Source organism: Arachis ipaensis, chromosome B9 (genome assembly GCF_059453495.1).
Source record: "Arachis ipaensis isolate K30076 ecotype BB chromosome B9, ASM5945349v1, whole genome shotgun sequence".
NCBI classification, from domain to species: Eukaryota; Viridiplantae; Streptophyta; class Magnoliopsida; order Fabales; family Fabaceae; genus Arachis; species Arachis ipaensis.
In genome coordinates, this window is record NC_142444.1 from 35,851,888 (window position 1) to 35,876,049 (window position 24,162).

Consider the following 24,162-nt stretch of genomic DNA (forward strand, 5'->3'; position numbering starts at 1 on the left):
ACAAACAGAGGCCACCATTATGGGTCTCATCAATGGCTTGCGAGAGGGACCTTTTAGCAAATCTATATCAAAGAAACATCCCACATCTCTGAACGAAGTGCAAGAACGAGCAGAGAAGTACATCAACATGGAGGAGAACTCTCGACTAGGAGAGACTTCAAATTCCGGATTCACCTACTCCTCTCAAGATAAGGATAAAGAGTCCAAAAAAGAAAGAAGATCGGCATGGGAAAAAAATAAAAAAATACCACAATTGCACCCCTCTTCGGGTGTCCCTTGTGGATATCTACAGAGAAGTTTTCCGTACTGAAAAATACCCCCAGCTCGACTACTCAAAGGCAAAAAAGGAGGAGGAAATCAGATTGAATATTGCGAATACCATCGAATCCACGGACATTCCACCAACAAAGGCTTTGACCTAAAAAATGTCATAGAAAAACTAGTAAGAGAAGGAAAATTATATCGATACCTGGCCACCCGAGATGATGAGCAAAGAAAAAGAAGAAGGGACGAAGATGTCGGATGAACAGAGCGATCACCTCGTACACCAGAAAGACACGTCCACATGATACATGGAGGATTTGCAGGAGGAAGAACCTCCAAATCATCTCGCAAAAGATATCTTAAAGAAGTATATCATCTCAGGATACGACGATCCCATGGTCATCACTATTATACTGGCAAACGCAAATCTCCACCGCACGCTGGTAGACCAAGGAAGCTCCGCCGACATCTTGTTTAAAACGGCCTTCGAAAAACTCGGCCTGGAAGAAAAAGAACTCAGAGCATATCCAAACAGCCTGTTCGGACTGGGCGACACTCCAGTTCAGCTTCTTGGATACATCTCACTACACACGACCTTCGGAAAAGGAAACCAGTCAAGAACACTCAAGATAGACTACATCGTGGTCGACATGAGTTCAGCCTACAACGCCTTAATAGGTCGGACAACGTTAAATCAGCTCGGCGCAGTAGTCTCGACCCCACATCTATGCATGAAGTTCCCAACTACAGAAGGGATAGCTACAATAAAAGCAGACCAGAAGACGGCGCGCCGCTGTTACAACGAAAGTCTAAACCTCAGAGGCAGAGGAGAAGAATTCCACACCATCGAACTCGGTGGAGTTCAGAGGCGGGAAGAACTCCACCCACAATCCGAAGGTGGAGTAGAAAAAGTCCAGATCGGAGACACCCCGGACAAAACAACCAATATCGGCACAATCCTAAAAGGAGAAACAAAAGAATCACTTGTACAGTTCTTACGAGATAACATCGACCTCTTTGCATGGAAGGCTGCAGACATGCCAGGCATAGACCCCAAATTAATGTGCCACAAGCTAGCAGTCTACCCAGGATCTCGGCCAGTACAACAGAGACGTAGAAAGCTCGGGCCAGAACGATCCCAAGCTGTGGAAGAGCAGGTACAAGCTCTACTGGAGGCAGGATTCATAAGAGAAGTCAAGTACCCACTATAGCTAGCTAACATCATCTTGGTGAAAAAATCAAATGGGAAGTGGCGAATGTGCACCGACTACACTGATCTCAACAAAGCCTGCCCAAAAGATCCTTATCCACTCCCAAGTATCGACGCTCTGGTGGATGCCTCCTCCGGATACAAATAACTCTCGTTTATGGATGCATATTCGGGATACAATCAAATCCCAATGTACCCGCCCGACCAAGAAAAAACTTCATTCTTAACCCCAAAAGGAAACTACTGCTATATCGTCATGCCTTTTGGACTTAAAAACGCAGGAGCCACTTACCAGAGATTGATGAATAAGGTCTTTACGGATCACATTGGAAAAATCATGGAAGTCTATGTGGACGACATGTTAATAAAGACACAAAGTGAAGAGACGTTACTGTCCGACCTCACCCAAGTATTCGACACTATAAGGAGGCATGGCATGCGACTTAATCCTACAAAGTGCACCTTCGCAGTAGAAGCTGGCAAATTCTTGAGTTTTATGCTCACACAAAGAGGAATTGAGGCAAATTCGGATAAATGCCAGGCCATACTTGATATGAAGAGCCTGACTTGCGTAAAAGAGGTACAACAGCTCAATGGAAGATTGGCAGCCTTGTCCAGATTTCTAGTGGGATCAGCAATAAGATCTCTCCCCTTCTATGCTACTCTAAGGAAGGGTAAGAAGTTTGAATGGACAACGGAGTGCGAGCAGGCATTCCAAGATTTAAGAAGATTCCTGGGACAGCCACCTATCCTATCTCGGCCATGGGAAGGAGAACCACTTATATTATACCTCGCAGTAGGAAGTCGGACAGTAGCCTCAGCATTAGTCCGAGAAAACGACAGTGGGCAACAACCTGTATATTTTATCAACAAAGCATTACAAGGATCCGAGCTGAACTACCAAAGGATAGAAAAATTTGCCTACGCTCTCATACTAACATCTCGACAACTGCATCCGTATTTCCAAACTCACACCATTAGGGTTCAAACCAACTAACCCTTAAAGGGAATTTTGCAGAAAACAGACTTAGCAGGCAGAATCTTGAAATGGGCAGTCAAGTTGTCTGAATTCAACCTTCAATATGAAGCTCGGACAGCCATCAAATCACAATACCTGGCCGACTTCATCGCAGAATTTACAGACACCCCAGAAATCCCTACAGAATGGAATCTCTATGTATATGGTTCCTCAAATAAAACTGGAAGCGGCGCGAGTGTGATAATAGAAAGTGACCAGGGAACCCAAATAGAACTTTTCCTCAAATTCAGGTTCCCTGCCTCAAACAACCAAGCTGCATATGAGGCGCTACTAGCTGGTTTGAAACTGGCTAGGGAGGTTGGAGCTCAAAAGCTTATCATCTTCAGTGACTCACAAGTAGTCACTTCACAAATAACAGGGAGCTACCAAGACAAAGATCCCACCATGAAAAAGTACCTGGACAAAGCCAGGAAATAATTCGGACAACTCGGGGAATATGAGGTCTGCCATATACCCCGAGAACAGAATGTCCGAGCTGACGCACTCTCAAAACTAGCCAGTACCAAACCAGGGGGCAACAATAGAAGCCTCATCCAAGAAATGCTCTAGAACCCGTCAATCTCGGAAGAAGAAAAAGTCTTAGCCATAACAAGTCCGGATCAAGGATGGATGACCCCCATAATTAACTACCTCAAAACAGAAACACTCCCCACAGATAAGAAGGAGGCAAAGAGGTTAAAAAGGGAGGCACAATACTACACTATCATAAACAATACTCTGTATAAAAGAGGAATTTCAATACCATTGTTAAAATGTGTACCGACTTCCAACACAAAGGAAGTTTTAGAAGAAGTACACAGTGGCATCTGTGGCAATCATCTCGGAGTGCAAGCACTTACCAAAAAAGTACTTCGAGCCGGATTTTATTGGCCAACTCTACAAAAGGAGGCCACAGAGTTCGTAAAGACATGTCCACCATGTCAGAAACATTCCAACTTTCACATCGCCTCGCTAGAGGAACTCATCAGCGTGACCTCACCTTGGCCATTCGCAAAATGGGGACTCGACCTTCTCAGACCCTTCTCTCAGGGATCGGGACAAGTTAAATTCCTCATAGTAAGGGTAGACTTGATGCACGGAAAACTTGTCTCGCAACAAATTTCCTTCGGCAAGTGTACCAAATTTTTCGTCAAGTAAAAACTCACAATAGAGTGAGGTCGAATCCCACAAGGATTGATTGATCAAGCAACTTTAATTAGAGGGATGTTCTAGTTGAGCGAATCCAGGATTTGAGTTTAGAATTGCAGAAAATAAAATGACGGGAAGGTAAATGATAGAAAAAGTAAATGCTAAAATTAAAGAACTGAAAGTAAATAACTGAAGTAAATTGCAGAATTGTAAATGGGAATGAGGGAATCGCTCATAAAAGTAAGTGACAGAAAATAAAGAGAATGGGTAAGATCAGAAATGGGGAGTTCATTGGGCTCAGGAGATGTTGCATTCTCCGGATCAATTTCATTTTCATCTCTTCCTCAATCAATGCACTCGTTGATCTCCTTGGCAATCTTAAGTGATTGAATTACAATTTCTTGTAGTTCAATCTCTCAAATCTCGATCAATAGCTAATTCCTTGGTCAATTGCTCATGAGAAGAGATGAAGTATGGTCACTGATTATACCACATGCATTTCCCAAATCAAGTGTTGAGAGGATTATAGTCACATATCCATCCAAACCCAATTTGGTCCAGCATGAGAAAGCATTTCTAGCTTGATCTCTTCATTCCTCTTTCAAGGTTCAGAAGAGATCCAAGTATGAATAGCTTCTTTTCCAAGATAACTACCCAATTGGATGAAGATCGAAAGCTTTCAAGTAAAATCAAGAGAAAAGATAGAAGAAGAATAATGAAAACTAGTATTGATCCATCAAATTACAACAGAGCTCCCTAACCCAATGAAAGGGGTTTAGTTGTTCATAGCTTTAGAAAATGAAAACAAAGATGGAGAATACATAATGAAACTAGAAGTGCAGAGAAAGTAAATACAGAGAGTAATTCTATGCCCAGAGGCTCCCCTCTTTTCCAACTCCCAAAATAATTCAAAGTTACTCCTATATATACTACTCTTCAACTCTTCTAGTTGGTTCTTCAAGTCTTGGGTCTGGGCCTTTGGATCTTGAGTTTGAAGCAGTTATCTTCTTCATTGGGATTGGCTTTACTTGCAGAGAGAAATTGAGAAGTGGACAGAGAATTTAGCTCAGGACGTTAGTGGTGTTAACGTTCAGTGAAAATATGGGTTCGAGAACGTTAGTGACACTCAACTTTTTCACTAACGTTCCTTACCCAAGTAAGAGCCACGTTAACCTCAACGTTAGTGGCACAAACGTTGCCACTAACGTTGCCTCTTTGTCCTTCGCGCACGTTATTGGGACTCAACTTTCCCAATAACGTTGAGAAGCCTCCCCCTTCCCATCGTTAGAGTCCACGTTAACTTAGTTAACGTGGCTCTTTTAACATAGGCTTGCCAACCTTCGAGAACGTTAGTGACACTTGACATTGTCACTAACGTTCCAATGTGCCCCTTAGCTCCCACGTTAGAGTCCACGTTAACTAGGTTAACGTGGCTTCTAATGTGGGCTATGCTAGCCATCTCCAACGTTAGTGACAAAGTTGAGTGTCACTAACATTGGTTCAACATTCCTTTATCCACGTTAGCTTCCACGTTAACTAAGTTAACGTGGGAGTTAACGTGGCTCATGGTGACATGTGTGGGCTCCTTCCAATGTTAGTGACAATGTTGGGTGTCACTAACGTTGGCGTCACCTCCCTTCCTTACGTTAGCTTCCACGTTAACTAGGTTAACGTGGGAGTTAACGTGGCCTAGTGTGACTTGGCCAACGTTAGTGATAATGTTGAATGTCACTAACGTTGGCTTCCCCCCTTTCTTCTTAACGTTAGAGGTCACGTTAACTAAGTTAACATGGACTCTAACGTGGCCACTTATAGCTTGGTCCAACGTTAGTGATAATGTTAAGTGTCACTAATGTTGGCTCCATTTCCTTTCTTCCACGTTAGAGTTCACGTTAACTTAGTTAATGTGACTCTTAACGTGGGCAATGATGGCTTCGAGAGTGTTATTGGCAATCACTTTTCTCATTAACTTTGCAAGTTACTCCCATTCCACGTTAGTGTTAACGTTAGTGTAACTAACGTAGCCACTAATGTGGTTCTTCTTTGCTTCCTTTGTCCTGAAATCAAGCAATAAAGTGCATCAAAGTTCTAGTCCAAGTCATGGGAAATGTAACATCAAATTTGTCCTTAAATTCATGCAAAATCCTCATAAAATCATGTAAAGTGCACAATGTATGCTTGAATCAAGATGTAAGTGAATATCTACCCAAAACTAGCTTATTTCCTAAGGAAATGCATGAAACTACCCTAAAAACAATAAAGAAAAGGTCAGTGAAACTGGCCAAAATGCCCTGGTATCAAGACTATTTCACAAAATGGATCGAGGCAGAATCCCTAGCTAACACCACAAGGTTTGGAGTTCCATACTCCATCACCACAAACAATGGCACCCAATTCACAGATACAGGCTTCAAAAAGTTAGTGGCCGACTTGAACATAAAACACCAGTTCACTTCCGTAGAACATCCCCAAGCCAACAGACAAGCCGAAGCTGCTAACAAAGTCATATTGGTTGGTCTAAAACGGAGATTTTAGGACGCAAAAGGAGCCTGGGCAGAAGAGCTCCCACAAGTCCTATGGGCATATCGAACAACGCCACATTCCTCCACAAAGGAATCACCCTTCCGATTAGCGTACAGAACAGAGGCAATGATCCCAGTGGAGATTGAAGAAGGGTCGCCTAGAGTAATCCACTATAATGAAGAAGCCAACTCTCAACTTCAAAGGGAAGAACTCGACCTACTTCCAGAAGTCCAAAAAAGAGCTCGGATAAGGGAAGAGGCATTAAAACATCGAATGGCTTCGATATACAATCAAAAGGTAGTGTTGCAAGGTTTTGCTGAGAATGACCTCACCCTAATCCGAAATGATATCGGAACAACTCAACCTGGAGAAGGAAAGCTGGCAGCAAACTGGAAAGGACCCTACTGAGTCATAGAAGTACTTGGAAAGGGCTACTACAGACTGTCCGAACTCGATGGGCGAGAGCTTCCTAGGTCATGGCACGCCTGCAACCTAAGAAGGTACTATAGTTAGGGGTGATAAAGGATCTTAGGACAAGGCACATTCTTTTTCCTGAAAAGGTTTTTTAATGAGGTGCCAAACCAAGGATCTACAAGTTGCCCGACTTAGAGGGATAAAACCCCAACATGTATATATCTGCATTTTCTCTTGATAATGTTTTTTAGATTTCCTACAAAGTCTCAAGACGCATTAATCTGAAACGCTAAAAATTCATCGCCCGATTATAAAGCTACAGATCGGCAAAAAGTGAAAATCAAATTCACTGCACAATCACGATAAAGACCAGCGAAGATGAAAACCAAATTCATCAATGGTCAACCAAACGAGGACTAAGCCCAATCCCTACAAAATCGGCAGAGATGAAAACAGAATAATGCAAGAAGTTATCGAAAGTGATCCATAGAAAGGACCTGACGAGGTCTTAAATAAATGGATTGCTAAAAAATAACTTAAAGACTGGCCTACGTAAAAAAGTCGGATCAGTCAAAAAACCAAAGTTATAAAAGTAAATCCCTGGAAAGAGGTCTGGCCAGCGCTATAAAAGAGGATTACTATAACTTAGAAGGGTCTGACATGATGAAGTCGGCCCAAAACATAAAAGTTATAAAAGTAATCCCTGAAAGAGACCTGAACAAGGTCCAAAAAAGAGGATTACTAAAATAACTTAGAAGGGCCTTACATGATGAAGTCGGCCCAAAACATAAAAGTTATAAAAGTAATCCCTGAAAGAGACCTGAACAAGGTCCAAAAAAGAGGATTACTAAAATAACTTAGAAGGGCTCGACGTGATGAAATCGGCCCAAAACATAAAAGTTATAAAAGTAATCCCTGAAAGAGACCTGAACAAGGTCCAAAAAAGAGGATTACTAAAATAACTTAGAAGGGCCCGACATGATAAAGTCGGCCCAAAACATAAAAGTTATAAAAGTAATCCCTAAAAAAGACCTGAACAAGGTCCAAGAAAGAGGATTACTAAAATAACTTAGAAGGGCCCGACGTGATGAAGTCGGCCCAAAATATAAAAGTTATAAAAGTAATCCCTGAAAGAGACCTGAACAAGGTCCAAGAAAGAGGATTACAAAAATAACTTAGAAGAGCCCGACACGATGAAGTCGGCCCAAAACATAAAGTTATAGAAGTAATCCCTGAAAGAGACCTGAACAAGGTCCAAGAAAGAGGATTACTAACAACAACTCGGACGAAACTGACATGACAAAGTCGGCCTCCCAAAAACCTTAACGTTATACAAGGTAACAGAGACCTGAACAAGTTACAAACAAAACGAATTACTAGAAATAACTTCAGGCCAAGACTAAAAGGAATCAAGCCACAAGTATGAAATACAAAGGCAATCTAAAGAGGTCGGACAACAAAGCTTCAACACTCCCAAAAATCGGAAAAGGTACCAAGACAAGATGCAGACAGATATGTTACGAAAAGCACAAGTTATAATAATAACAAACTCAAGAGGCTACCAAAATTAGCCCCAAGAGCTTGGAAACTACTTTGTTTTTCAAGATTAAGTTGTTGAACGAGCAACTAAGAAAGTATCAAAAGTCAGCAACCACTATCTACAAAATAAAGAGTTCAAAAGCCCACAAGCTGGGCTATCTACACAAACAGTTAAGAAATTTATTTAAGATCCGAAGGCTTCTCAGCATTAACACGGGGTGAAGGAGGACGAGTCTGAAGAGGCACTTCATCCACTGTCCTATCATCCCGATTCAAGATTTGACAATCAGGATCTGATTCGGGATGACCAACCTCAGATGAAGGAGCTGAAGAAGTCGGCACAACAGAAGCTTTGGCGGCAGGCACAGAAGGGGGTTCAACACCATTATCATCAGGGTCATCGGGGACAATCTTGCCATCCTTTACAACGTTGTCTAGGCTGAAGAGAGTAAGGTCAAGTTCGGGAGCAAGAACCCGAACCTGCTCTTTCAAGTTCTCATAAGCAGCATTTACGCTGCCTACAAGGTGACCCTAGAGCTCGGCATAATCGGCCCGGGCAGACTCCAACTCCTCCCTGAGATGCATCACTTCCCTGTAGGTCGTGACATAGCTTTCCTTGTGCCTCAATGCCGTGTCTTCAGCCAACTTCATAGAAGCCGCCAAAGCAACAGAACTAGCCTTCTTGCCCTCCAATTCCTTCCCTAGCTTGGTCACTTTCAATTCGAGCTCCTCCTTTAAACCCTTCATCCGGTCGAACTCTTGCTTAGCCTCCTCCATAAAGGCTTTAGTAGCATGAAGGAGAAGATCTTGGGCAGTCCGGTACAGGGCAGCTCCCATATGCGCCATCTTGATACCACTCCGAGTTATAAAATCTAAATGACGAAGGAGAGAAACATCATCCATAGGGAGGGCACCATAAGGACCGATCTGCTGGTCGACAAACCCAACAGCATTAAAATCAGGCGCATCCAGATTGAAGGGCTCAACAGTCCGAGGTCTTTTGGAAGGAGGAATGGCCGGGGGGGAGGGAGAGAAACAGCAGCAGAATACTGTGGAGGATCAACTACACAGACTCGAGGAGTAGGGATCATTCTCCTCGGTCCAGGTGAGCTCGGCACAGATGGCTTCAGCGGAACCTGAGAGGACCCTTCCTCATCCGCCCTGGTCGAGATGTTCTGAGCTGCAGTAGCCTTTCTCACCTTCTTGAAAGCCTTCATCGAGTCATTATTCTTGGCCATCTCTGAAAAATGAAAATCAACAGTTTTACAAACCAGAAAAAGAAGAAGAAAGCAAAGAAAAAACAAGAAACAAAATATATCAAGTAAATACCCAATGCAGTTCGGACAAGGGATGGGTCCCCCAATGATTTTTTAGTGTCCAGATGAGGAGGTTCCCCCCAAATGTCCTCCAAAATAGTTACAAAAGCCTGCTCAATTTCGTCGAGCATCTCCCACGTATAACGGGATACAACTACATTCTGCTGCCAACACAAGGGGAAGGCTGGCTCATCGTTCGCTTCCAGAAAAAAGGGGCGAGCTCCCTCAACTGCTCGGACCTTGAAAAAATAATTCTTGAAATCCCTAAAGGACTCGTCATACATGGCAAAAACCTTATGCCCTTGTGCAGATCTAAAAGAAACCCATGAGGCTTTCTTTTTTGTAGAAATCCCGGGCTTAGTTAAAACAAACAAATAAAGGAAAAGAGTTTGAGAAGGAGTGACGTCCAACTCTTGGCAAAGAAGCTGAAAAATCTTGATAAAGCCCTAGGAGTTCGGATGGAGCTGGGACGGAGCTACATTACACGACCACAACAAATCGGTCTCAAAAGCAGTGAAGGGAAAAGTGATGTCCAACTGGCTGAAAAAATAGTCGTAAGCATAAAAGAAAGGGCGCTCACCCCGGGTCAGAGCAGGAAAGCAAACCCTCTCATCGGAATCAGGTGCTACCAATTCATAATTCCTTTCTTGATCTCTACTCTTACAGAGGCGGTGATGTTTCCTAAGCTCCACACAAAACTCAGCATTCACCACAGAAACACACATTAAAACAAGGGAGTCCAACCAATCAGACATCTTCTCAGGAACCTTAGAAGATGTCTCTAAAATATTTTTGCGAGAAGACATGGCCAACTAGTCCTACAAACAAGAAAAGAAGATTGAATTACTAAAAAACATCTCGGACGAAATCAAAACAACTCGGCCAACATAATTCAACGCAGTACAAGCAACAAAAGAAAACCCCAGGACCCAAACCAAAGATCTAGGGGCATCCTTTGGAGGCAGTTACAAAACAAGGACTCAGGAAAACCTAGAAGCCTACACCTCGATACAAAAAGATAATGACCCATTTCAACTAAAATGACACTCTGAATAGAAAGCCACGAACCACAGATAAAACCATCAAAATAACTACCCTCCAGACCCGCAGTCTCAGCTTGGTCAACAAACGAAGCAACCAAATAACAAAATATATCAAGAAGAAGTCATCAAAGACACAACCTTTTTCAGGAAAATAAAAAAGGTTCGTTATCTTTTACAAAATTCATCAGCAAAGAAAACTATCAACATGGCGAAAGACATCAAAGGAGCAATCTTTCGAGAAAGCAAGCAGGTTCATGCAGTTCGAAGAAAAATAAATGGCACGAACCCTAGAGTACAGAAGGACCATTTCAAAAGCAAGAAATACCCCCACAACAATAAACAAGCAGATGCATGGCGTACAAAAGGTTCAAACTTTCTAAAGTCAAAGCTGGAAATAACATAATGCAAGCGACGAAGAAAGTAAGAAAGAACCAACCTGGAAAAAGGGAGAAAGCTGAAAGCTGAAGCGACAAAGATTAGAGTCACCTCTCGAGCAGAAAGCATCATAGAGAAAAACAAAAATACAAACTTCAGGCGAAACGGAAAGGAAGAGAGAAAAAAGGGGGAAGTTATAGAGAAGAGGAAACCGTTTTTTCTGAGTGCAAAATTCAAAATGAAGAGGCAAGAGAAACGGGGCATTAAAAACAATTAATAAGGGTATTAAACCCTCGCGCATTCCCAAGACCAGAGCGCTAATGCAAAGCGCGCGCTTTTAAGAATAAAGAAAAAGCGTTCCACATTCAAAAGAAGACTCTACAAAGAGAAAATTGACAGATGCTCGAGTTCGGCTTTCACCAGAAAGGGATCAAAGTCCTAAAATCAAGACTCAACCTCAAAAGAAAGACCAAACTCGAGCAGGGGCACTGTTCATACCCTGGGTCGAGATGTCCGACCCGGGATGACTAGCGACAAAGCAACTGACCTCTTTAGGTCAAACCATCCGACCTCTTCCCAAAGAGCTCGGGCAAATCAACAGGAAAGCCCAAAGAGGGCCCAAAATCGAGGAACACGACCCAAATCCAAAGGCAGCCCAAGCCTACAGAGAGAAGGGTGGTTCCCTTGAAGATAAGCTGACCTCACCCAAAGATAAGATAAGATAAGATAACTAACTTATCTTATCTAAAAAGGTCACTATCACACCTCTATAAATACGCTGGAGCACCCATGTATAACTCATACTCTAATTCTACTAAAAACCTGCTTAATACCCTTGCTAACTTAAGCATCGGAGTCCCTTGCAGGTACCACCACCCTCCGGTGACGAAGGATCAGAAACACAGCTAGTCCAACAAGTCGGGTACGACAGCTCCGGCCGTCCCACGTCAGCCGGACACGTCATCACTGACCGGCACAGAAGATCTCATCCGAGATTGACCTACAGTTTTAGATAACCCTCGGAACAGACACCAAAATTTTAAAATTAAAATAAGATAAAACAAATAACTAATTAACAAGATTCGAAAATAAAATAAAAGATTTGATTTTCAAAATTTTTGAAATTTAAAAAGGAAGAGTCAATCAAAGATTTTTAAAATTTAAATTTGGAAAGAAAAAGTCAAACAAGATAAGATAAGATTTTAAAAATTTAAGATAGAAGAATTGATTTTAAAAACTTTTGAAATTAAAAAGAGAAAGTCAAAGAAAGATTTTGAGATTAAAATTTTAAAGAAAGAAAAACTAACCAAATACTAAAATTTTAAAATTTGAATTTAAAAAGAAAGATAAGATAACAAAACTTTAAAATCCAAAAACAAGATAAGATAAAGATTAAAGACAAAAATATAAACAAGAAAATTAAATTAAATGAAAAGATACCAATGGGACACTGTTCCGAGGGTTACCTGAAACTGTAGGTCGATCTCGGATGATATCTTCTGTGCTGGTCGGATATGACGTGTCCGGCTGGTGGGTGGCGGCCAGAGCTGTCGTGTTCGACTTGTTGGACTGGATACGCTGCTGATCCTTCGTCACCGGAGGGTGGTGGTACCTGCAAGGGACTCCGATGCTTAAGTTAGTAAGGGTATTAAGCAGGTTTTTAGTAGAATCAGAGTATGAGTTATACCTGGGTGCTCCAGTGTATTTATAGAGGTGTGGAGTGACCTTCTTAGATAAGATAAGTTATTTATTTTTATCTTATCTTATCTTATCTTTGAGTGAGGTCAGCTTATCTTCAAGGGAACCGCCCTTATCTCTATAGGCTTGGGTTGCCTTTGGATCTGGGTCGTATTCCTTGAGTTGGGCCCTTTTTAGGCTTTCCTATCGATTTGGCCGAGCTCTTTGGGAAGAGGTTAGATAGTGTGACCTGAAGAGGTCGGTCGCTTTGTCGCTAATCATCCCAAGTCGGATAGCTCGACCCAGGGTATGAACAGTGCCCCTGCTCGAGCTCGGTCTTTCTTTCGGAGGTCGAGTCTTAGTTTTAGGACTTCGATCCTTCTCTGGTGAAGCCAAACTCGAGCATTTTGTCAATTTTATCTTTGTAGAATTCTTTTTTGAATGCAGAACGTTTCTTCTTTCGTTTCCTCTGAAAGCGCGCGCTTTTGTATTAGCGTCCTAGCCTTGGGAATGTGCGAGGTTTTAATGCCCTCATTAATGCATTTTTAATGCTCCGTTTCTCTTGGCTCTTTTATTTTTAATTTTGCATTCAAGAAACAGTTTTCTCTTTTCTGTAACTTCCCCTCTTTTCTCTCTATTTTTCTGTTTTGCCTCGTTTTTCTCTGCGACGCTTTGTCTTGGTACTTTGTTGGTGCTTCGCTTGAGAGACGATTTCCACAACTTCCTTGCTCCAGCTTTCAGCTTTCTTCAGAGCTTTCCTCCTTTCTCCAGGTTTGGTTTCTACTTTCTACTTCTTTACTTTTTTCGTTGTTTTGCCTTCGATTTTTTTATAAAGCTTTGATTTTTCGTTTGAAATGCATGCTGGAAAGTGCGAACCTTTTTGCGTCGTTATGCTCAATTTGTTGTTGTGATGCATATTTCTGGCATTTCTTCTGATGATTGAGGTTTTGTTTGTTTGCATGTTTGCTTACTGTTTCTGACCGTCGCCTTCGTATTTTGGAAATTTGGGTCGATGAAATGTTTGATAATCTTTTGAAAAAGACTGCGCCTCTTGTAGCAGATAACGTTCTTTCTTATATTTGCTTTGTCTTTCTCTTCGTGTTGTTGTTTGTCTGGAAGGGGGGGTTTTTTCTTCGTCGAGGGTTTTGTCAAGATGTTAGCCTTGTAGATTTTTTTTGAGTCCTTACTCTGTCACTGCCTCCAAAGGATGCCCCTGGACCTTATCTTGGGGTTTTCCTTTTGTATGCTTGAGTCATGTTATGCTATGAGTTGATTTTGACTTTGTCCGAGATGTTTGAGTTAGTAATCTATTTTCTTCTTTCTTGCTGTAGGACTAGTTGACCTCATGTCTTCTCGTAAGAACATTGTTGAGACATCTTCCCAAGTCCCTGAGGGCATGGCTGATTGGGTGGATTCGATGGTTCTTTTGTGTGTTTCTTTGGTTGATTCCGAGTTTTGTCAATAGCTTAGGCGATTTCATAGGATTTGTAGTAGTGGTAGTGAGGAAAAGAACTATGAGCTTGTACCTCCTGATTCTGAGGAAAGAGTTTGTTTTTCTACCCAAATTGTTGGAGAGCGCCCGTTTTTCTATACGTACGACTTCTTTTTTAGTCAAATGAATATTACTCTTCCTTTTACCCCCTTTGAGACCAACCTATTGTGGTCTTGTAATGTATCTTCATCCTAGCTTCACCCCAACTCCTGGGATTTTATCAAAATCTTTCAGTTGTTGTGTCATGAGTTTGGTATCCCTGCTTCACAGTCCCTTTTCTTTTATCTCTTTGTTTTGACAAAGCCTGGGGTGGTTAAGAAGGAAGTCGCTTGGGTTTCTTTCCGAGCTTCCCAGGGAAAAAAGGTTTTCTTCATGTTTGATGAATCTTTCCTTGACTTCAAGAATTACTTTTTTAGGGTCCGAGCTGTTGAAGGAGCTCGGCCCTTTTTTCTGGATGAAAATGATGAGCCCGCCTTTCCTTTGGAATGGCAAAAGAATGTAATGGTGTCTAAATATACATGGGAGATGTTAGATGAGGCTGAGCAAGCTTTTGTGTCTGTGCTGGAAGAAAACTGGGGGCAGCCTCCCCATCTCGACACCAAGAAATTTTTAGCCAACCCCTCTCTCCTCCGAGCTGAGCTGGGTAGTGGTCAATTTTTGGTTTTGATTGTTTTGTTGATTGTATCTCTTATAAGCTCTTTTCTGATTCATAACTTGGTTTCCCACTGTTGTGTTTTGTTTGCAGAGATGATTAAGAATAATGAATCTATGAAGGCCTTTAAGAGGGCAAGAAAGGCTACTACAGATCAAAAAGTCTCGGCTAAGGCGGCCGGTGAGGGGTCATCTCAGGTTCAGTCGAAGCCGGCCGTACCAAGCTCGTTGGGGGTGAGGAAGGTAATCCCTACTCCCCGGGTTTGTTTGGCTGATCCTCTTCAAGTTTCTGTTGCTACTTCTGGTGCTCCTCCAAATAAAAAACAAAAAATAACTGAGCCTTTCAACCTTGATGCCCCTTACTTTGACGCGGTTGAATTCGTCGATCAGCAGATTGGTCATTACGGTATCATTCCTGCCGATGATGTCTCTCTCTTTCACCACTTGGATTTTATTAATCGGAGTAGTGTCAAAATGGCACATATGGGAGCTGCCCTGTACCGAACTGCCCAAGACCTCCCTCTTCATGCTACCAAAGCTTTTATGGAGGAGGCTAAGCAAGAGTTCGACCATATGAAGGGTTTGAAGGAGGAGCTCCAAGTGAAAGTAACCAAGCTGGAGAAGGAGTTGGAGACCGAAAAGGATAGTTCTATTTCCTTGGCGGCTTCTGTGAGGTTAGTTGAAGATACCGAATTGAGGCACAAGGATAGCTATGTGACGGCCTACAGGGAAGTTATGCGTCTCAGGGAGGAGTTGGAGTCTGCCCGGGTTGATTATGCCGAGCTCCAGGGTCACCTTGTAGGCAGCGTAAATGCTGCTTATGAGAACCTGAAGGAGCAAATTCGAGTTCTTGCTCCCGAGGTCGACCTCACTCTCTTCAGCCTGGACAATGTTGTAAAGGATGGCAAGATTGTCCCTGACGACCCTGACGACGATGATGTTGAACCTCCCTCTGTTCTTGCTGCCAAAGCCCCCGTGGTGCCAACTTCTTCAGCTCCTTCAGTTGAGGCCGGTCATCCTGTGTTAGATCCTGACTGTCAAATCTTAAATCGGGATGATGGGACTGTGGATGCTGTGCCCATTCAGACTCGCCCTCCTTCACCTCGTGCTGCCGAGAAGCCTTCGGATCTTCCCTGATTATGTGAATGTTTTGTGTAGATAGCCCGGCCCATGGGCCTTTAAACTTTCTTTTTGTAATGTTGCTGACTGTTGACACTCTTTTAGTTACTTGTTTAGCAACTTCATTTTGAAAAACAAAATAGCTTCCAAGTTCTTGGGGCTGATTTGGGTAGCCTATTGAGCTTGTTCTTATTATAATATCATGTCGATTTTTATCTATCTTGGTATCTTTTTTAGGTTTTTTGGTAGTGTTAGAGCCTTGTTGCTCGACCTCTTTGGATTGCCTTTGTGCTTCATACTTGTGGCTTGATTCCTCTGAGGTTGTAGTTGCTTGGATCTAACTTGTATGTCGGCTTCCTTATGTCGGCTTTGAAGTTATTTCTAACAGCCCTATTTGTTGGGACCTTTGTGAGGTCTCCGTTAGTAATTACCTTTAAGGTTTTTGGGAAGCTGGCTTCGTTATTCAGTTACTTCTAGTAATCCTTTCTTTTGGACCTTGTTGGGTCTTATTTTAGGAATTACTCTTGCAACTTGTTTGGGGGAGGCCAACTTCTTTATGTTAGTCTAAGTTATTTCTAGTAACCCTCTTTCTCGGACCCTCGTCGAGTCTCTTTTAGGGGTTATTTTTTATAACTTGTTGATTTTGGAACCGACTTCCTTGTGTTGGTACCTTCTAAGTTATTTTTGTAATCCTCTTTCTTGGACCTTGTTCAGGTCTCTTTCAGGGATTACTTTTATAACTTTATGTTTTGGGCTGACTTCTTTATGTTGGGCCCTTCTAAGTTATTTTTGTAATCCTCTTTTTTGGACCTTGTTCAGGTCTCTTTCAGGGATTACTTTTATAACTTTATGTTTTGGGCCGACTTCTTCATGTCGGGCCCTTCTAAGTTATTTTTGTAATCCTCTTTCTTGGACCTTGTTCAGGTCTCTTTCAGGGATTACTTTTATAACTTTATGTTTTGGGCCGACTTCTTCATGTCGGGCCCTTCTAAGTTATTTTTGTAATCCTCTTTCTTGGACCTTGTTCAGGTCTCTTTCAGGGATTACTTTTATAACTTTATGTTTTGGGCCGACTTTTTCATGTCAGGCCCTTCTAAGTTATTTTTGTAATCCTTTTTCTTGGACCTTGTTTAGGTCTCTTTCAGGGATTACTTTTATAACTTTATGTTTTGGGCCGACTTCGTTATGTCAGGTCCTTCTAAGTTATTTTTGTAATCCTCTTTCTTGGACCTTGTTTAGGTCTCTTTCAGGGATTACTTCTATAACTTTTATGTTTTGGGCTGACTTCGTTATGTCGAGCCCTTCTAAGTTATAGTAATCCTCTTTTATAGGATTGCCAGACCTCTTTCCAGGGATTTACTTATAACTTTGGTTATTACGACTGGTCCGACTTCTTTACGTCAGCCCGTCTTTAAGTTATTTTTTAGCAATCCATTTTATTAAGACCTCGTCAGGTCCTTTCTATGAATCACTTTCGATAACTTCTTGCATTATTCTATTTTTATCTTTGCCGATTTTGTAGAGATTGTGTTTAATCCTCGTTTGGTCGACCTTTTGATGAATTTGGTTTTCATCTCTGTTGGCCTTTATCGTGATCGTGCAGTGAATTTGGTTTTCACTTTCTGCTGATCTGTAGCTTTATAATCGGACGATGAATGTTTCAGATTAATGCGACTTGAGAATTTGTAGAAGATCTAAATAGATTTTATTCAAAAGTAAATGCAAATATATACATGTGGGAGCTTTATCCCTCTAAGTCGGGCAATTTATAGGTCTTGGCTTGGCGCCTCATTAAAAAACCTTTTCAGGAAAAAGAGTGCGCCTTATCCTAAGATCCTTTTTCGTCCCTAACTATAGTACCTTCTTAGGTTACAGGCGTGCCATAACCTAGGAAGCTCTCGCCCATCGAGTTCGGATAATCTGTAGTAGCCCTTTCCAAGTACTTCTATGACTCAGTAGGGTCCTTTCCAGTTTGCTGCCAGCTTTCCTTCTCCAGGTCGAGTTGTGCCGATATCATTTCGGATTAGGACGAGGTCGTTCTCAGCAAATCCTTGCGGCACTACCCTTTGATTGTATCTCGAGGCCATTCGATGTTTTAATGCCTCTTCCCTGATCCGAGCTCTTTCTTGGACTTCTGGGAGTAGGTCGAGTTCTTCCCTTTGAAGCTGGGAGTTGGCATCTTCATTATAGTGGATCACTCTAGGCGACCCTTCTTCAATCTCCACTGGGATCATTGCCTCCATTCCGTACGCTAATCGGAAGGGTGATTCCTTTGTGGTGGAATGTGGCGTTGTTCGATATGCCCATAGGACTTGTGGGAGTTTCTCAGCCCAGGCTCCCTTTGCATCCTGTAATCTCCACTTTAACCCAGCTAATATGACTTTGTTGGCAGCTTCGGCTTGTCCATTGGCTTGGGGATGTTCTACGGATGTGAACTGGTGTTTTATGTTCAAGTCGGCTACTAGTTTTCTGAAGCCTACATCTGTGAATTGGGTGCCATTGTCTGTGGTGATGGAGTATGGAACCTCGAACCTTGTGATAATGTTCCTATATAGGAATTTTCGACTTCTTTAAGCAGTGGTGTTAGCTAGAGGTTCTGCCTCGATCCACTTTGTGAAATAGTCTACCCCTACTATGAGGAATTTAACTTGTCCCGATCCCTGAGAAAAGGTTCCGAGAAGGTCAAGTCCCCATTTTGCTGATGGCCAAGGTGAGGTCACGCTGATGAGTTCCTCTAGTGGGGCGATGTGAAAGTTGGCATATTTCTGACATGGTGGGCATGTCCTTATGAATTCTGTGGCTTCTTTTTGTAGAGTCGGCCAATAAAATCCTGCCCAGAGTACTTTTTTGGTGAGTGCTTGTGCTCCGAGATGATTGCTGATGCCAGGACATTTTGGCCAGTTTCACTGACCTTTTCTTTATTATTTTAGGGAAGTTTCATGCACTTTCTTAGGAAATAAGCAAGTTTTGGGTAAATAATCACTTACATCTTAATTCAAGCAAACATTATGAATTTTATATGATTTTATGAGAATTATGCATGAATTGAATGATAAAATGAATGATGCATGATCTCATGGGTTAGAACCTAGCTTTGATGCACTTTATTTGCTTGATTTCAGGACAAAGGAAGCAAGGAAGAGCCACGTTAGTAGTCACGTTAGTCTAACTAACGTTAGTCACTTTTCTCATTAACGTTGCAAGCTAGCTCCCATTCCACGTTAGTAGTCACTTTTCTCATTAACGTTGCAAGCTAGCTCCCATTCCACGTTAGTGGTCACGTTAGTCTAACTAACGTGACCACTAACGTGGAATGGGAGCTAGCTTGCAACGTTAATGAGAAAAGTGATCGCCAATAACGCCTTCGTAAGCCATCATAGCCCACGTTAGTTGCCATGTTAACGTAAAGCTAACGTGGAAGAGAAGTAAAGCTCCAACGTTAGTGGTAAAAGTGAATGCCACTAACGTTGGAAAAAGGGGCACACCTAGCCACGTTAAGAGTCACGTTAAGTACATTAACGTGAGCTCTAACGTGGAAGGAACAAAGAAGTGTCAACGTTAGTGACACTCACCTTTGTCACTAACGTTGGACTAAGCCACTATTAGCCACGTTAGTTGCCAAGTTAATTGCATTAACGTGGAAGCTAACGTGGAGGAAAGAAATGATGAGCCAACGTTAGTGTTCCGAGGGTTACCTAAAACTGGAGGTCGATCTCGGTCGAGATCTTCTTTACTGGTCGGTGCCGACGTGTCCGGCTGGTGAGTGGCGGCCGGAGCTGTCGTGTCCAACCTGTTGACTGGCTGTACTGCTGATCCTTGGTCACCGGAGGGTGGGGGTACCTGCAAGAGACTCCGATGCTTAAGTTAGCACGGGTATTAAGCAGGTTTTTAGTAGAATCAGAGTATGAGTTATACCTGGGTGCTCCAGTGTATTTATAGTAGTGTGGGCTGACCTTTCTGATAAGATAAGCTAGTTATCTTATCTTATCTTATCTTATTTTGAGTGAAGTCAGCTTATCTTTAAGGGAACCGCCTTTATCTCTATGGGCTTGGGTTGCCTTTGGATTTGGGTCGTGTTCCTCTATTTGGGCCCTTTATTGGGCTCTCCTGTCGATTTGGCCGACCTCTTTGAGAAGAGGTCGGGTAGTGATGAGCGGATAATTTATACACTTTTTGGCATTGTTTTTAGTATGTTTTTAGTATATTTTAATTAGTTTTTATTATATTTTTATTAGTTTTTAAATAAAAATAACTCTTCTGGACTTTACTATGAGTTTGTGCGTTTTTCTGTGATTTCAGGTATTTTCTGGCTGAAATTGAGGGACCTGAGCAAAAATATGATTCAGAGGCTGAGAAAGGACTGCAGATGCTGTTGGATTCTCACCTCCTTGCACTCGAAGTGGATTTTCTGGAGCTACAAAAGCCCAATTGGCGCACTCTCAATTGCATTAGAAAGTAGACATCCTGGGCTTTCCATCAATATATAATATTCCATACTTTGCCCGAGATTTGATGGCCCAAACAGGCGTTCCAAGTCAGCTCAAGAATTCTGGCATTTAACGCCGGAACTGGCACAAAAGCTGGAGTTAAACGCCCAAACTGGCAAAAAAGCTGGCGTTTAACTCCAAGAAAAGTCTCTACACATGAAAGCTTCAATGCTCAGCCCAAGAACACACCAAGTGGGCCCGGAAGAAGATTTCTGTAAACCCTAGGCTACTAGTTCTCTATAAATAAGACCTTTTGCTATTGTATTTTGAATCTTTGGACGTTTAGTCCCTAGACCTTTGAGGCTGGCCATTCGGCCATGCTTACACCATTATCACTTTTGTATTTTCAACGGTGGAGTTTCTACACACCATAGATTAAGGTGTGGAGCTCTGCTGTTCTTCATGAATTAATGCAAAGTACTATTGTTTTTCTATTCAACTCAAGTCTATTTCTTCTCCAAGATATTCATTCGCACCCAAGAACATGATGAATGTGATGATTATGTGACACTCATCACCATTCTCACCTATGAACGCGTGACTGACAACCACTTCTGTTCTACATGCAAACAAGCTTGAATGTGTATCTCTTGGATTTCTAATCTAAGATTGGAACCTTCGTGGTATAGGCTAGAATTATTGGCGGCCATTCCTGAGATCCGGAACGTCTAAACCTTGTCTGTGGTATTCTGAGTGGGATCTGGGAAGGGATGACTGTGACGAGCTTCAAACTTGCGATTGTTGGGCGTGTAACAGACGCAAAAGGATCAATGGTTCCTATTCCAACATGATCGAGAACCGACAGATGATTAGCCGTGCGGTGACAGCGTGCGTAGAACATTTTCACTGAGAGGACGGGAAGTAGCCATTGACAACGGTCATGCCCAACATAAAGCTTACCATTGAAAGGAGTATGAATGATTGGAAGAAGGCAATAGGAAAGCAGAGGTTTAGGAGGAACAAAGCATCTTCATACCCTTATCTAAAATTCCAACCAAAGAATTACGTAAGTATCTCTATCTTTATTTTATGTTTTATTCATCTTTTAATTATCAATTCTCCATCACCATCTGAATTCACCTGACTGAGATTTACAAGGTGACCATAGCTTGCTTCAAGCCGACAGTCTCCGTGGCATCGACCCTTACTCACGTAAGGTATTACTTGGACGACCCAGTGCACTTGCTGGTTAGTTGTGCGGAATTGTGACAAAGTGTGATTCAGTTTGAGAGCTCCAAGTCCTTTGGCGCCATTGTTGATGATCACAATTTCGTGCACCAAGTTTTTGGCGCCGTTGCCGGGGATTGTTCGAGTTTGGACAACTGACGGTTCATCTTGTTGCTTAGATTAGGTACTTTTCTTTTTATTTTTTAGAATTTTTAAGAATGAATTCTAGAGTTTCAAGGTGATGTTCGCTGATTGATTCTCATCAATTTAGCTGTTGAATGTAATGTCCTGCTGAAGCTTGAGTAGCCATGTCTAATCCTTTTTGGACTGAAGCTTTAGACTAACATTGCATGATTCCTGGAATTCTTATTAAAAATTTTTGAATCTCTTTATTCTCTTTTCTATATAATTTTCAAAAAATCACAAAAAAATTTTAAAATCATAAAAATGAAAAATATTTTATGTATCTTAGTGTCAATTCTTAAGTTTGGTGTCTTGCATGCATTGTTTATTTGATCTTAGTTGCATTTTTTATTGTTTCTCATCATTAAAAATTCAAAAATATTTTCAAAATTGTGTCTTTTCAAGCTAAAAATACAGAGAATTGAAGATTCAGAACATTCAGCAGAGGAATCAAACAGAAAAAGCTGGGCGTTCAAAACGCCCAGTGAAGAAGGAAAACTGACGTGTACCCTGGCTGGCGTTTAACGCCCAAAAAGGTAGCATTTTGGGCATTAAACGCCAGAATGGATGCCATTCTGGGCGTTTAACGCCAGGATGACACTAGAGGGAAGATTTTGTTTTTAATTCAAATCTTTTTCAAATTTTCATAATTTTTCAAAATCAAATCTTTTTCAAATCATATCTTTTCAATCATATCCTTTCAAAATCAATTTCTTTCCATTTTTTATTATTTTCGAAAATCCTTGCTATAATTAATGATTTACTTCAAAATTTTCAAGTTGTTACTTGCCTATTAAGAAAGGATCAAATTTTAAATTTTAAGAATCATATCTTTTAATTTCTTGTTAGTCAAGTAATCAACTTTAATTTTAAAACTTTCTTTTTTTAAAATTGATTTTCAATCATATCTTCTCAATCATATCTTTTCAATCACATCTTTTTCAAAATTAACTCTCAATCATATCTTTTTGATTTCTAATTTCAAAATCTTTTTCAAAAATCACTTAATTTCTTTCCTAATCTTAATTTTCGAAAATCTCAATCAAATTTTCAAATTTTTTTTTATTATTTCAAAATATTTTTAATTTATTTTCGAAAATTCTTCCCCTCTTCTCACATCTTTCTATTTAAGGGACTAACACGCCTCCTCAAGGTGCAATTTGAACTCTATCCCTCTTAATAAGTTCGAATTCTCTTCTATTTACCTCCTCCTTCTATTCTTCTTTTCCTCTGACACCTCAAGGAATCTTTATACTGTGACATAGAGGATTCCCTACTTTCTTGTTCTCTTCTCTTTCATATGAGCAGGAACAAAGATAAAGGCATACTTGTTCAAGCTGATCCTGAACCTGAAAGGACCTTGAAGAGAAAGCTAAGAGAAGCTAAAGCACAATTCTCTCTAGAGGACCTAACAGAGCTTTTCAAGGAAGAAGAAACCATGGCAGCCGAAAACAACAATGCCAACAATGCAAGGAAGGTGCTTGGTGACTTTATTGCACCTACTCCCGACTTCTATGGGAGAAGAATCTCAATCCCTGCCATTGGAGCAAACAACTTTGAGCTTAAGCCTCAATTAGTTTCTCTGATGCAACAGAATTGCAAGTTTCATGGACTTCCATTGGAAGATCCTCATTAGTTCTTAGCTGAATTCTTGCAAATCTGTGACACTGTCAAGACCAATGGGGTTGACCCTGAAGTCTACAGACTTATGCTCTTCCCTTTTGCTGTAAGAGACAGAGCTAGGACATGGTTGGATTCACAACCCAAAGAAAGCCTGAACTCTTGGGAAAAGCTATTCAATGCCTTCTTGGCAAAGTTCTTTCCACCTCAAAAATTGAGCAAGCTTAGAGTGGAAGTCCAAACCTTCAGACAGAAGGAAGGAGAATCCCTCTATGAAGCATGGGAAAGATACAAGCAATTGATCAGAAGGTGTCCTTCTGACATGCTTTCTGAATGGAGCATCATAGGTATTTTCTATGATGGTCTGTCTGAACTATCCAAGATGTCATTGGATAGCTCTGCTGGAGGATCTCTTCATCTGAAGAAGACGCCTGCAGAAGCTCAGGAACTCATTGAAATGGTTGCAAATAACCAATTCATGTACACTTCTGAAAGGAATCCTGTGAATAATGGGACAACTCAGAAGAAGGAAGTTCTTGAGATTGATATCTGAATGCCATATTGGCTCAGAATAAAATATTGACCCAACAAGTCAATATGATTTCTCAGAGTCTGTCTGAAATGCAAGCAGCAACAGGCAGTACTAAGGAAGCTTCCTCTGAAGAAGAAGCTTATGATCTTGAGATCCCAGCAATGGAAGAGGTGAATTACATGGGAGAACCCTATGGAAACACCTATAATCCTTCATGGAAAAATCATCCAAATCTCTCATGGAAGGATCAACAGAGACCTCAACAAGGTTTCAACAACAATAATGGTGGAAGAAACAGGTTTAGCAATAGCAAGCCTTTTCCATCATCTTCTCAGCAACAGACAGAGAATTCTAAGCAAAGCCACTCTGACTTAGCAACCATT

The 24,162-nt window shown here is 41.4% G+C and overlaps 1 non-coding gene across 1 annotated transcript; it reads right to left on the minus strand.

Moving 5' to 3' along the window:
- Positions 1–23,467: 23,467 nt before the first annotated feature.
- Positions 23,468–23,575, minus strand: LOC148544290 (small nucleolar RNA R71). The gene has a single exon (XR_015900871.1). It is a non-coding gene; the product is annotated as a small nucleolar RNA R71 (small nucleolar RNA).
- Between the last annotated feature and the right edge of the window lie 587 nt (positions 23,576–24,162).